Below are 13,769 nucleotides of genomic sequence, written 5' to 3' on the forward strand. Positions count from 1 at the left end.
GCTTTACTCAGAATTACTACTGAGTCACCCTGAAGACCTAGCGAATTCCTAGAATTGAAGGTAGGTAATTTAATGGGGCTTAGTCATATCTGGTTAGGAGCAGATCCCCCACAAATACAATGGTCTTCATTGTATTTATAGGACAATAATTATTTTAAAGTCCTTTTTTTAAAAAAAAGGATAACCTGGAATGTAAATTCTGACTTGCACAATGTGCTTCACTAACAGCCGCCACATCATTCTAAGTCAGAGATGGGCAAAACACAGCTCTGCAGAAACTCCTGAACTACATCTCCCACCAATGTTCATAAGCAGAGGAATGTGGGTGTTTTAGTCTAACAACATCTGGAATACCACACACTCTCTGCTCTAGTGATAACTCCAAAGTTTGTTGTGGGCAAGAGGGAGTAGGAGCTAGTATGGGGTTGTGATTCAAGTGCTGTAGTAAGCCTGTGAGAGGCCAAGGCCCAAATCCCTGCTTGGCCATAGAAACCTACCAGGTAATCTTGGGCAAGTCATACTCTCTCACCTCAGAGGAACACAATGTAAAACACTCTCTCAACCAGGCTTGCCATGATTATTACATGGTAGGTTCATCTTAAGGTGAAGGTAAAGGTTTCCCCATGACATTAAGTCTAGTGGTGTCTGACTCTGGGGATTGGTGCTCATCTCCATTTCCGAAGAGCTGATTTTGTCCATAGATGCCTCTAAAGTTATGTGACTGCATGGTGCGCCGTTACCTTCCTAGGGTCTCCATAAATCAAAAATGACTCGAAGGGAAACAGCAACAACTAGATAAGGAGGAATATTGAGAATTTGACTTTGGTCACATTTATTTGGTTCTTTACCTCACTATCACATCCATGCTATATTGACAAAAGGTGCATTTGCCCTGTATCACATGTAGTCATTATGGAATGTTCTTGTAAAAATTCATTCAATACAATATGATCCTATTATTATTATTATTATTATTATTATTATTATTATTATTATTATTAATACCCCATTCTATATCTCCAAAAAGGATCCTTGTATCTGCAGCACCGAATCCATGGTTTTGTTTATCTACACCCAACAAAATAAATCCTTTCTAAGCATTTCATGTCATTCAGTAAACCTTTATGGTATTCTTGGGTAAGTCTTCCTTTATGTCAATAGAATTCACTATTTTCTATGGTTTTGCATATCCATGTGAACTCCAGGAGCATGTCCTCCACTACGATCATACTGTACTTTGACATTTTTATTTATATCTTTGATGTCTAAATTTCAGTCTTATAATATAGATATCTGGTTGATTTTTTAAATCATTGTTGCGAAAAAAAAATCTAAGCGGGAGGTCTTGCCTAAAACAGAGGATTGCCTTATGTATGTTTTTAAAGTATATATCCATTTAACAGCATTAAACTATCTGCTGTTGCCAAAGCTCAAATTGGAATGTTCTGGGAAAGATAATTTAATTTTTAGTGGCTGGATCTGTGTCAGCAGTTGTAATTTCAACACTTCCTGGGGAGAGTCTATCAGTGATTATTCTACACGTACAGCAAAATGTAGCAGTAAATCTCTCATTCTTTCCAAATCCCCTTTTCTCTCTCATAGAAATGTGTGATATTTTCCTTGTTTGGCCAGTGTCAGAGTGTTTACACTGGCATCCCCTCATTCTAAACCCTGCCTTGAATTTTAAAAAGAATCCAACTGCTTCAGGAGGCCTTTTGTTTTCCAAGCATGTGTTTTTTGTTTTTTGTTTTTCTGATTACATTCAACTTTTGGGATTCAACAGCTTTCTCAATGCAGGTAGAATGTGGGGGTTAAAACAAAACAAAAACAAAAAAATGATTACAGTGTCTTGAACAGAATGTAGACACCACAGCCCTTTATCATATTTCTCTTTACAATTATTAGATGGATTTTTTTTTAAAAAAAAGAGGAATAGGAAATCAGCTGGGCCAAAGCACTTTTGGCCTTTCAATACTTACACAGTGGTGCAAAACTCTATTTGTAGATATTAAATATACCCTGCGTGCTTGAGAGTGGACAGAATTTGGAAAAGTTGTTTTCCTGGGACGAGAAAGTCCAAAGTTCCTCGGCCAGGGTAGAGTGAGCCACTGGTCGATTGGATGGATGATCCTGTAGCTTACAAAAACCCAAACCCAGGGAGGAATTGAGAGTTGGATAGCACCAACCTGCACATAAATGGGTTTGGGATTGAAACCTAGGCAAAGGAACAAGAATAAAGGGTAGCATGATGACCATCAGAGAGAAAAAATAACAGTGGACAAATCATCCATTGGGAAACATACATTTGCAAACATGCAGCTAATTTATTGATAATCAATATAAACTTTGGCACCAAAGAAACAATTACAGATTGAAGGAGGGAGGCATTTCTGATAATATGGGGAAATTACAGTTATACAAGATAAGCAAAAGGTCATAGGATAAAAAGGGAAAACACCTACAGCCAGAAGGAAAGAGGGTACAGAATGGTAATGGGAAGAATGAAAGAAATACAGTATGTCCATATTTTATGTGCCATCGGGTTGACTCCAGTTTATGGAAGCCTTATCACTGAGTTCTCTGTGCAAGATTTATTCAGAAGACACCTGCTACTGCCTTCCTCTAAAGTTGAGAAAGTGTGGGTTGCCTCTACTCATCCAGTGGGTTTGGATTATGGAGCAAGGATGAACTCCAGTCTCTCTCAGTCCAACAATCACACCATTACATCAAACTGGTTCTCTATCTGAACAACACAGAAACTGGAACACATTATGTAGATAAGATACCTGAGTTAGGAGTGGCAAAAACAAAATGTTAAGAATCTGAATTTAAAATAATGTAAGGGCAGTTTAGTTGTCATATTTGTGGAACACTTCATTTTAAAGAGTTCAGAGTGGCATATAAAAGATATGCAAAAAAGTTATATGCAAGTTCTTAATATTCATGGAAACTCGTATGCTTTCTTTTTGTGTGCATGTATGAGAATAATCTGACTGCAGATAACTCTGCAAAAGTCATCCTGTTATAGTAGTTAGGCTTAAATCCAATGAGCTCCAAATAGAGTAGATATATTGAGTCAACTGAAAGTTGGTAAGTCAAGATTTGTGCAAGTTACATTGATTCATTAGGCATATTCCATCTGGAATGAACAATGGAATATAAGACCAAAGGAATTAACAGAACCACACACAAAGAAGTTATTGTAGTTGTTAACTGCCATCAATTTGACTGACTCATGCCAACTCTATGAAAAATGAGACCTCCAAATCATAATGTTATCAGCCACCCAACTCAGGGTGCAGGCTCAGGGATGAAATTTCCTTGACTGAGGGCCCTTCCACACAGCCATATAACCCAGAATATCAAGGCAGAAAATCCCACAATATCTGCTTTGAACTGGATTAATCTGAGTCCACACTGCCATATATTCCAGTTCAAAGCAGAAAATGTGGGATTTTAGTGAGCTGTGTGGAAGGGGCCTGAGTCTACCTACTTGTAATGCATCTTACCCATGAACCATGTGTCCATAGAAAACTTCTTGAATGCCATGGTTCAGTTGAATTTATTTTCTTCCTATATCTTTCTTCATGAATTATACCAGGTGGGAAAGCTTAGCTTAATCTGGAGTCTTGGCTTGTTTGTCTTCTAACAAACCAGAGGTTGAGGCCAGAGTCTGAAGTTGGTTTACAGATCCAAGATTGATAGTAAAACGTAAAGCCAAAGTCCTTGTTCAGATGTTACTCAAATGTTTTATATCAGACCTTTTCTCTCACTCAGTTTAGACCAGGCATGGGCAAACTTGGGTCCTCCAGGTGTTTTGGACTTCAACTCCCATAATTCCTAACAGCCGGTAGGAATTTTTAACCCATGTTGCACTCTGCCTCGAGCCACAAGGAGAGGTTGGCAACAAATATATTTATTATTACTATTATTATTATTATTTCACTCTGAATTCCACAACTAAGTCCCTCAACTGTCTTTTCCCAACTGTTACCAATGAACTTCCCTTCCTTTTGAAAATTCCTCCTGTCACTCACAGAAGCCCCTCCCTCACCTCGCAAGAGTTCTCTGCACTGGGATTGGCTGGCTCTAGTGTTTCAACCGTTGCTTAGCAACCTCTCAGTGCCATGCTACAATGCCACAATCCCCATTTCCCCCACCAGACTGGGGCTGAGAGGAATTGAGACTGACCAACAACTGGAGGGCCATAATTTCCCTAACCTTGTTCTAGGAAAATAATGACTACTGATCAGCCATAATCCATGACAATTCTGATTTAGGGTATTGTATTACTTCAATAGAGAAATTTTTCATAAGGGGCATTTTTCACTTGAGCTTAACCAAGAGGTTGAGAAGATGAAATGATGATCACAACTATTTATGGGTAGAAAAAGATATGGTTTTAGCTATTATGGGAAAACTGTCCCATATTTTATTGTGTAAAGGAAAAGTTAAACCAGATGCATTTTATTTTAATGAGTACCCATTTATCCAATATGTTAATGATGAAAACATGGATACTAGTGTTTCAGATAAACACAGGGTAGAAAAAGAAAAAAATAAGTGCAGTTTGAAGGAGGAGGACTAAGGGCCCTTCCAGGCGGCTGAATAAAATCCCACATTATTTGAACTAGAATATATGGCAGTGTAGACTCAGATAAACCAGTTCAATGCAGATATTGTGGAATTTTCTGCCTTGATATTCTGGATTATATGGCTGTGTGGAAGGGCCCTAATTTGGATAATCTGGACTATTCTCTCTTGTTGTGGGATCTGTTATTAGAATGCTGTGATTTATATTGTGATGGGAGGTCTGGACACTTTCTGTTGTTCTGCTTGTCCTCCTAGTAGAATTATTGTTGAGGTGGGATGAATCACAGACGAGGGGAATATTGTTTATTTTGTTTGATGCTGTGCTTTGCAAATTAATTATCCAAAATGCTTGGAAACAGAAGTGTTTTGGATTTTGGACTTTCGAATACCTATGTTTTCATGCATATGCTTAATGAAATATCTTGTAGTTGGGACCCAAGTGTGAACATGAAATTCATTTATGTTTCATATAAATATTATAAATGCAGAACCAAAGCTACTTTTATTCAGTGTTTATAAAGATTTTGTGCATACACTGAACCATAAGAAAGCGGAGATGTTAGTATTTCAGACACTCGTGGATAATTTTGGATTTTGGAATATTTGGGGTTTGGGAAGAGGATGATCAACATATACAGTAGAGTCTCACTTATCCAACATAAACGGGCTGGCAGAACGTTGGATAAGCGAATATGTTGGATAATAAGGAGGGATTAAGGAAAAGCCTATTAAACATCAAATTACATTATGATTTTACAAATTAAGCACCAAAACACCATGTTATACTACAAATTTGACAGAAAAAATAGTTCAAAACGCAGTAATGCTATGTAGTAATTACTGTATTTACGAATTTAGCACCAAAATATCACAATGTATTGAAAACATTGACTACAAAAATGCGTTGGATAATCCAGAACCTTGGATAAGCGAGTGTTGGATAAGTGAAACTCTACTGTACCTGTATTTACTCAAGTCAAATGCACCATCAAATCTAATGCGCACCTCAATTTTCAAAACCCTGAAACCAAAAAAAAAGAGGATTTTCTGTCAAATATAATGTGCAGCAGTAAAAAGTGCACTCTTTGTAATGTAGCCATTACAGTTGCTGCCTGCTTAGAATTCTTTCTTTAAAAACAGAAGTGTTAGAACACCAAAGCTTTCAGCAATGGAAAACAAAACCTTGGGGTGCGTCTACACTGTATAATGTAGTCACTTTAACTGCCCTGGTTCAATGCTGTGGAGTCATGGGGGCTGTAGTTTCACAAGGTTTTGAACCTTTTCTGCCAAAAAATGCTGCTGCCTCACCAAACTACAAATCCCAGGATTGGATAGCATTAAGCTATGACAATTAAATTACAGATGAGGTCCTTCAAATAGGAGCTCCAGGTGCTACTGAAGCAGCTTCCCTTTTTGCTTTGGCCCAGCAATAAGATTACCTACCGTATTATGCGAATCTAATGCGCATCCTAATTTTGGTAAGGTAATTTAACCAAAACTGGTAAGCATTAGAGTCAAGTAAATATGTTTTTTTAAAAAAACAAACGCTCAGGGGATATTCTTATCTGTGTGATTTTGGTAACATTGGCCATTTGTGTTTGATGTGATACCTTCATAAAATCATGACACGCAGGACCTCTTAACTCCCCACAGAAATTAGGCAAGCCCCTACTCTGTCCTTCCATATGGACCTGAAATCCTGGTGGTTCCAGCAGGTTTTCAAGGATGATTAGTCCCTAGGCCCTTCCCTTGGCCATTGGCTAGGAGCCTGCTCTGCACTTTATCCACTTCCCCGGCCCTATGATACTCTGTTGCACTAACCTTTTGCCTAGCCCTTGCATAGCTGGCCGTGTCTATTCTATAATTCCGACCATTGGTATTTTGAACCCGTCTGATGGAGTAAATTGAAACTAGATTTTAAATTTTTGTGGTTGTTTTAGTAGGATTGTTTATTTTTGTTTTATGATGTTTAATTTTGTTGTATGGTTTTCCCTTTTGGTAATTGAATGTTTTCTTTATGTTGGGTCCTCTTGGGGAGATAGGGTGGGATATAAATACAGTTTTATTATATTATAGTATTATTATTATTAACTATAGAAAAAAGCTGGGTGCTTGCAGACAATTTGTTGGGGTTTTGTTATTGACTTTCAAGTTGACTTAAACTTATTATTACACTATAATAGGGTTTTCTTGGAAAGATTCATTCTGAGTATACTTTGCCCAAGTTTTTCCATAGGTAAGGGTTCAAACTTTAGTCTCCCAAGGTCATACTTCAGCACTCAAATCACTATACTGTGTTAGCAAGTAAGAACATTGCAACTTGGAGACTATACTGTGATAAAAACCACAGCAGTTTCTCATCTTTGATTTCTGGCAGTTTCAGGAATGTGGTATGTATATCTGTATTTGTGTATAAACCTGCCAGAATTTGTGCAATGGCAAAACACATGGTTTGCATGAAGATGGCTTCCACTTCAATCCCTGGCATCATCAGGTAAGCTCAAATCCTGGAAAGCGCTACATCAGTGGTTCTCAACCTGTGGGTCCCCAGGTGTTTTGGCCTACAACTTCCAGAAATCCCAGCCAGTTTACCAGCTGTTAGGATTTCTGAGAGTTGAAGGCCAAAAACATCTGGGGACCCATAGATTGAGAACCACTGCTCTATACAATGGGGATATTCTTGGAAGTTCAACATAGCTTTGCACTGGAGCATCAAGAATGCCTCAGAGTGTGAATTTGTAATAGGGTTGGATAGTAGAGTAAGGCCCGAATACTGTTTCATCTGTTTGTTTCGTGGTTTTGTACTGTACTGTTTCATCCATCCGGATTGCACGGAATGGTGCAACCCCACAGAAACAAAAGAAACAATGAAATGAAAGACAGAGAGGGATGGTAGCCATTTAGTTGGCACTTGGCTGTAGGCTCTGGCTCAGCCAAGTACTGGGCGCTCAATTCTTGTAGGCCCTGCTTGCCAGGCCAATGAGCCATTAAGCGCTCAGTGTCTCGTAGGTCCAGCTTGAAGGGCCTACAATCGAGCATCGAGTGCTTGATGTCTCATAGGCCTAGTTTGCAGGGCCTACAAGAATCGAGCACTCGATGGCTTGTAGGCCCTGGCTGCCAGGCCTGGTGCTTTGCCACCCAAAGCCTGATTTTTTTTGATTTTTTTGTACCTGGCATGGAAAAGCCCATTTGTATAGACACCCGCTTCCATAAGCGGCGGACGGAAATGGAAACAGAGCCATACGAATGGAACAACTAGAAAAGGTAAGTAATTCCATACAAATGCACAAGCCTATTAGATAGTTTTAGTGATTCAACTAGTCCTTCCTACTTGCCTGCCTATTCTGACTCCTTTGTAATGTAAATTGATAGGGATGTTTCTCTACTTTTTTCCTTCCCAACTTTCTGCTCTTTCTGCTCTTCCTTAGAATTGAGCTATTTAGATTATCATCTACTGAAACATTTGTATCTTAGAATGGAGTTTCCATAAGTCTTCAGTTTTGTCTCTAAGCTATTGTTATCTTTGCTCCTCAATCAGAATGCCTAACTGCTGCCTGCACGAACACTAGCATTCTCTTATCATTTTATGGGCCCAGCACACTTCTGCTGCACAACTCTGCTTCCTGTTCTTATGGGTTAAATGCCTTGACTATCGCATTGGTGACCTTCAGGGTCCAGCACACTTCTGCTGCACAACTCTGCAATGTGCATCTTCTTATTGTGTGTTAGATACCTTGGCTTTCATTGCTGACCTATGAAAATCTTTTCATTATTTGAGTATAGGATCTAAATAGACCAGGGAGCCTCAAACCTTTTCAGCAGAAGGCCAGTTCACCTTGGAATGTTGGTAGGCCAGACTATAGTTTAAAAACAAGAATGGATTCCTGTGCACACTGCACATATATTATTTGTAGTGCACAAAATATGAAAAAACAATACAATATTTAAAATGAAGAACAATTTTAACCAACTTAAGTTTACCAGTATTTCAATGGGAAGTGGGGCCTGCTTTTGCCTGATGAGATAGTCAAGTTAATTAGGATTATTGTGTGCCTTCTAGTCATTTCAGACATAGGATGCCTCTAAGTCTAAAGTTTAGGGCAGGGTTGGGGTGGGTAAATGACCTTGGAGGGCCACATCTGGTCCACAGATCTTACTTGGGAGACCCCTGAAATAGACTAATACTCTGACTAAGGCAGCTTCCTGTGAGTACTTTGCCATGTAGCTAAAATAGAAATGACTAATTTTCTCGAGGACAACAGGTGGAACTGTTACTACAGAAGTAGCAAATCCATTCTTAATTTTATAGTCACTGCTTCTGGAGTTGTCCCTAGATGTATAAGGGCCATTCAGATGTTGAAACCTATTCCTGATGATGGTTTGATACGATAAAAGCTCTAACCTGGAGCAGCCATGAAAGTGATAGTGAATTTAGAGATCCCACAATAGTTATGGAATCACTATAGAGGCAGAGAATGGAATGTGATCAAGCCCTAATGTTGTTGAGCCTGATTGATAAAATGTTCTGATCTGTATTTTCTAGAACTGATGTGTAAGTCTCTGGGCTCTGTTTGGTGCAGAAGCTAGTAATTGAGAGGCAGTCTCTCCTTCACACTACACTTCTTGAGCACTCAAAAACTTCTACAGAATAACTAGGAGCTCTCTCCACAAAGCTGGGTTTTTTTTGGGGGGGGCTGCAGGTATTGTGGCATCAAAACATCTAAAGGAGTTGTTGTACTATGTCATTAATAGAATGTAGTCAAGAAATCAAAATAAGAAAATTTATGAAGTAGATCAATTTATCAGGCTCGTCCGTGTTAGTTTGTTCAGTTTTTATGTATGGTTGTAAAAATTGAATAGGAAGAAAGCTGACAGGAACAGGATAGACTCATCTAAAATGTAGTGTTGGAAGGGAATTTTTCAGACTGCCTGAAAGGTATTTTTTTAAATAGATGTGAGAATAAATCTACCACAAACTCTGCCTAGAAGTGTGGTAGTGAAAATAACTAAATTGAGTCTATTGTACTTTGGACACATCGTGAGACATTGTGTCTTATTAGAAATACAATTATGTTTGGTAAAGTGGAAGGGAATAGGAAAAGGGGAAGACCGCATTACAATTGGATAGACTAATAAAGTTACATCCCTGAATTTGTAGGACCTGAGCAGGGCTGTTAAGAATTGGGACTTCTGGAGGTTTCTCATTCATAGAGTCACTATAAGTCAAAGCCAATGAAAGAAACTAGAACAAAGACTGCATGTAGGAAATAATGAAGTTCTTGAATTGTGCTGGAATTACATTGACTCTAGTCCGCTCATTTTCCTTTGCTTGATAGATAAGTCTTTGGTATGTATAGTAAATAATCCATGAAGGATGGTGGGGATGGAAGTGAGGAGTGTTTGCCTGTTTGTGTTTTAAATTCAATCAAGAAATAGTAAGGATTTGAATGTACTCTTGCTAGGTAATTTCTTTAAAAAGCGAGTTGAAGTCACAGAATATTTTGGAATATCTCTTTTTGAACATGTGGTTCTTTGCCTTTGAATTGCCATCTGAGCTAGAGTTCTACGTGAAGTGTAACACCAAAAAGGAGGAAAAAATAAACATACTGGCAGATTATTGGTAGCAGCATTTGATAGCAGTTGTCATCTGGCAACAGCATATGGCTGCAAGATGGTCATAGCATGTGGTTTTAGAATTCAGGGAAATAAGCATGAGTTTATGCACTGTACCTTCCTGGTATTCCACACGCACACCCCTTCCCATAATAAATGATGATCGGCCCATGAAGACCTTCCAAATAAACATGTTTTAATGTCTTTCCAGCATTCCTTCTGCCAAAGCTGTTACTCATTTAAGAGCCAGCACAGGCCTTATATCTGAAAGGTTCTCCAAGGGTAAATGCAAACTCATACTTTCAGTGCACGTTAGCTTGAGCACGAAACTTTCTGATAGCTACAAATCGGCTATATTAATTGGAAAGAAAATGAAGGCTGAAATAACAGTGGGGCATTCTACACAATCAATTTTATTGGACAATCTTTCAAATGAAAAAGAATATCAGGCAGATAATAGAAATTGTCAATTATCTTAAGGAAAAACACATTTGGAGCAAGTCATATGCAACAGCAGGATACTGTGTTTGACTTTAAAGATGACTAGATATTTTATGGTGTTAGTTGTATGGCTTTCTTTTTAACAGGAGTATAGAATGTATTGGCTTCCAGATATTGTTGTATTGTAACTCTCATCCACGTTAGACAGCATAGCCAATGGTGAGGGATGATGACAACTGCAATATAATAATATGTAGAAGACCATGTGTTTCCATTATCTAGTCAGTAGGATTGGGGAATTTACTCTTGGAACAAGTTTACTTCCAAAGCAGGTTACATTGTTAGGATCACCTTTTTGAAGATTTGCCCTTAGAAAATGGTCTGGAACTGCAGCTGATACAAAATGTGGCAGCTAGCTTACAGGCCTACTTAAGATGTTAGATCAGCATCAGATGCCCACATGGTTCACCAAAGTGGCTTGGAAGATTAGGGCAGTGGTTCTCAACTTGTGGATCCCCAGATGTTTTGGCCTTCAACTCCCAGAAATCCTAACAGCTGGTAAACTGGCTGGGATTTCTGGGAGCTGTAGGCCAAAACGTCTAGGGACCCACAGGTTGAGAACCACTGGATTAGGGACTATGTTTTCTCAGTGGTAGCTCCACTCCATTGGAACTCTTGCTCACAGGTATTTAAAAATGTAAAGACCTTTTGAAGATCCTGAACAGGCATCTCACAAGAATACTGTATCTAGCTAGCTACCTCTTACATTGTAGATCCTGCATTAAACAAAACGTTGGACTAGATGATTTGCCAAATCTATGAATGAAATCAGGCAATTTCAAATAGTTGCAACAGGTATTAGGCTGTTAATTCAAGAGGATGAAGATATGCATTGATGTGGCATTCTACTATTAGATAAAGAAAGGAAGTGTTTCACAGTTGACAGCAACCACCTGGTTGCTATCCTGACAGATTACTGATGCGTGTTTGGCAAATATATGCCAAGAGCTTTGTGTAATGGCATATTTTCTCATGAAAGGCATCTTTGAAATTCTTGCCAGCATTTCTCACCAAGATCACTCTTCTATATCTGACAGGCCATCATAGTTTGACATTACAAGCATACAGAGAGGCATGCTGGTTATATACAAGAAACTTTCACTGCCACTGTTTTGGCATAGCAGCAAAGAAATTTAAATATAAATATGCTCTTATACATCGCTCACTTGGTATAACAGTTAGTTACTGTAATCTCCACAGCTTCTTGCTTTAGTGGAACTGACAAAAATGGAGTTTAGTCTTTATAGACTGGTGCACAGAGAATGGCCTTTGCTTAAAACACTTTGCCAAAGTGCCCTATTTCTGTAGTGGCTAGATGTAACTCCCTTGTTCTAGAATGAAATTAATGTTTCATTTATGTGTGTAATGAGCAGTCCTGGATTCTAAAACTTCTTCATTACGGAGGTTAGGCTAACCCATTGCATATTGTCTTTCCATTGATAGGCAATTTCTTTTTCTTTTTCTTCTTTTTTAAAAATCTGACAGAGTTTCAGGCACTGTTTTTTAATAGCACAGTGTGCAGCTTTTTATGCTTTTGTCTTTCAACTGTTTGGAAATGATGTTTCAAACGGTTTTTAATGTTACAGATAATTCAATTACATATTAACAATAAACTTTAGTATGTTTTATCTATATTATATTTAATCTGTATTGTACTTTTAACCAGGATTTTGGATTATTTTGGATTTTGGATAAGGATGCTCTACCTGTATGGTACCTATTTTAGTGGCAGATTCAACAGCATTAAAACAAGCTTGAGTTTGCCTAAATTTCTCTGGCTGGTAACTTTACAGTAATCTGAAAAGGCAACTGTTAGTAACTGCCTGTGAGTCAGTTCATTTGGGAAAATTACTGTAAAATTTACAAGTAAAATTTCCTCCACTCTTAAGAGTTAAATCAAGGGCTATGCTTCATCTTAACTTCTGCAGTGAGTTTTGGAAAAAAAGAAGAAACATCAGGCTTTTACTGCTGTTAAAATATTTGCAATTTTAAATCTTGCATTCCACCAACATTTAGCTAGTCATCACCCAAGTTCCTTTTGAAGAACCCAAAAACCTTTTAAATAGGGATCTTAGTTCTGAGTCAAAAAATCCTCCTAATGTTTGTTTTCTTTTACCTTGTTATTTTTCCTATACACATATATTCTCTTGTATATGGTAGGTCTTTTTCACCTGTTTGTAAAAAAAATTATGATTGCAAAAGTCTTGGGATATAATCCTTCATCTAGAGACCTCAAAGGCAAAAGGCCCATTTAGTTTATATGAAGCCAAATTGTAACCTTGGACAGTCTGACCTGCTTTTCTTGAAAATGACTGACTTTCATTTCTTTCAGCAGCCAGGACATGGTTTGGAAATTCTGTTCTTTGGAACCCCTGGCTAAATCTCCAAAGCCAGCCATTGCTGAAGTGTGCCAAAGAGAACAGGAGTTCTTCCTGGCAGAGAGGATTTTGGGGTGGACAACTGAGAAGGGGGAAGAAAATTGGATGAACAGAATTTATTTGTGCCATAGAATGCATTCACATCATCAAATCTGTCTCCATAAGGATGCTATACTTTGATACCTTTTGGGTTTTATTTGTTTTTCTCTTTAAAATGAACAAAGGAAATCAATTTCTTTTTTTATATATATAAATAGTAATTGAGTAAAAAATGTGAAGTAAGCATATGCCAAGGGGCAGGATTCCAGTGCAAGAGTGATTTTCTCCATCCCGAGTGTGATTTTGAGGACTTGTTAAGGGAAAATATGCTATGCCAAGTCACTAAAGTCCTGTCAGTATCACCTTGTATGAACTGCCTTTTCTCCAAAGAGTTAGGCCTGAAATGTTTTCTTGATAATATGGGTAAAGGTATCGTATATACTGTTTTTAATCATGACATTTTTAACTCTTTAAAAAGACCTGCCTGGTTGAAGTAACCAGTTAAAAAAAACCCCAAGTAAGTACATTTCAAGACAGGAAAAAGCCCCAAAATTCAGAATCAGTTTTTCCGACAATTGTGCCAGTTGTCATAACGGTATTGCAAGCAGCGCAGTTTGTGTTCGAGCTTGAGTTTTACAGAACTCG

At 38.1% G+C, this 13,769-nt stretch overlaps 1 protein-coding gene and 1 long non-coding RNA gene across 3 annotated transcripts in view; both read left to right on the forward strand.

Moving 5' to 3' along the window:
• Positions 1-13,769, forward strand: part of tgfb2 (transforming growth factor beta 2) — a 106,251-nt gene that overhangs the window by 15,889 nt on the left and 76,593 nt on the right. The window lies entirely within an intron of this gene.
• The window catches only part of LOC134296688 (uncharacterized), a 50,141-nt gene continuing 37,338 nt past the window's right edge, over positions 967-13,769 (forward strand). The window contains exons 1-2 of one of the 2 annotated variants that reach the window (XR_010003513.1): positions 967-4,281; positions 6,971-7,087. This is a non-coding gene — a long non-coding RNA (uncharacterized LOC134296688). Of the gene's footprint in view, positions 7,088-13,769 lie in introns of both variants that reach the window. The other variant, XR_010003512.1, reaches the window with a different exon arrangement.

This window comes from Anolis carolinensis, chromosome 1 (genome assembly GCF_035594765.1).
Source record: "Anolis carolinensis isolate JA03-04 chromosome 1, rAnoCar3.1.pri, whole genome shotgun sequence".
NCBI classification, from domain to species: Eukaryota; Metazoa; Chordata; class Lepidosauria; order Squamata; family Dactyloidae; genus Anolis; species Anolis carolinensis.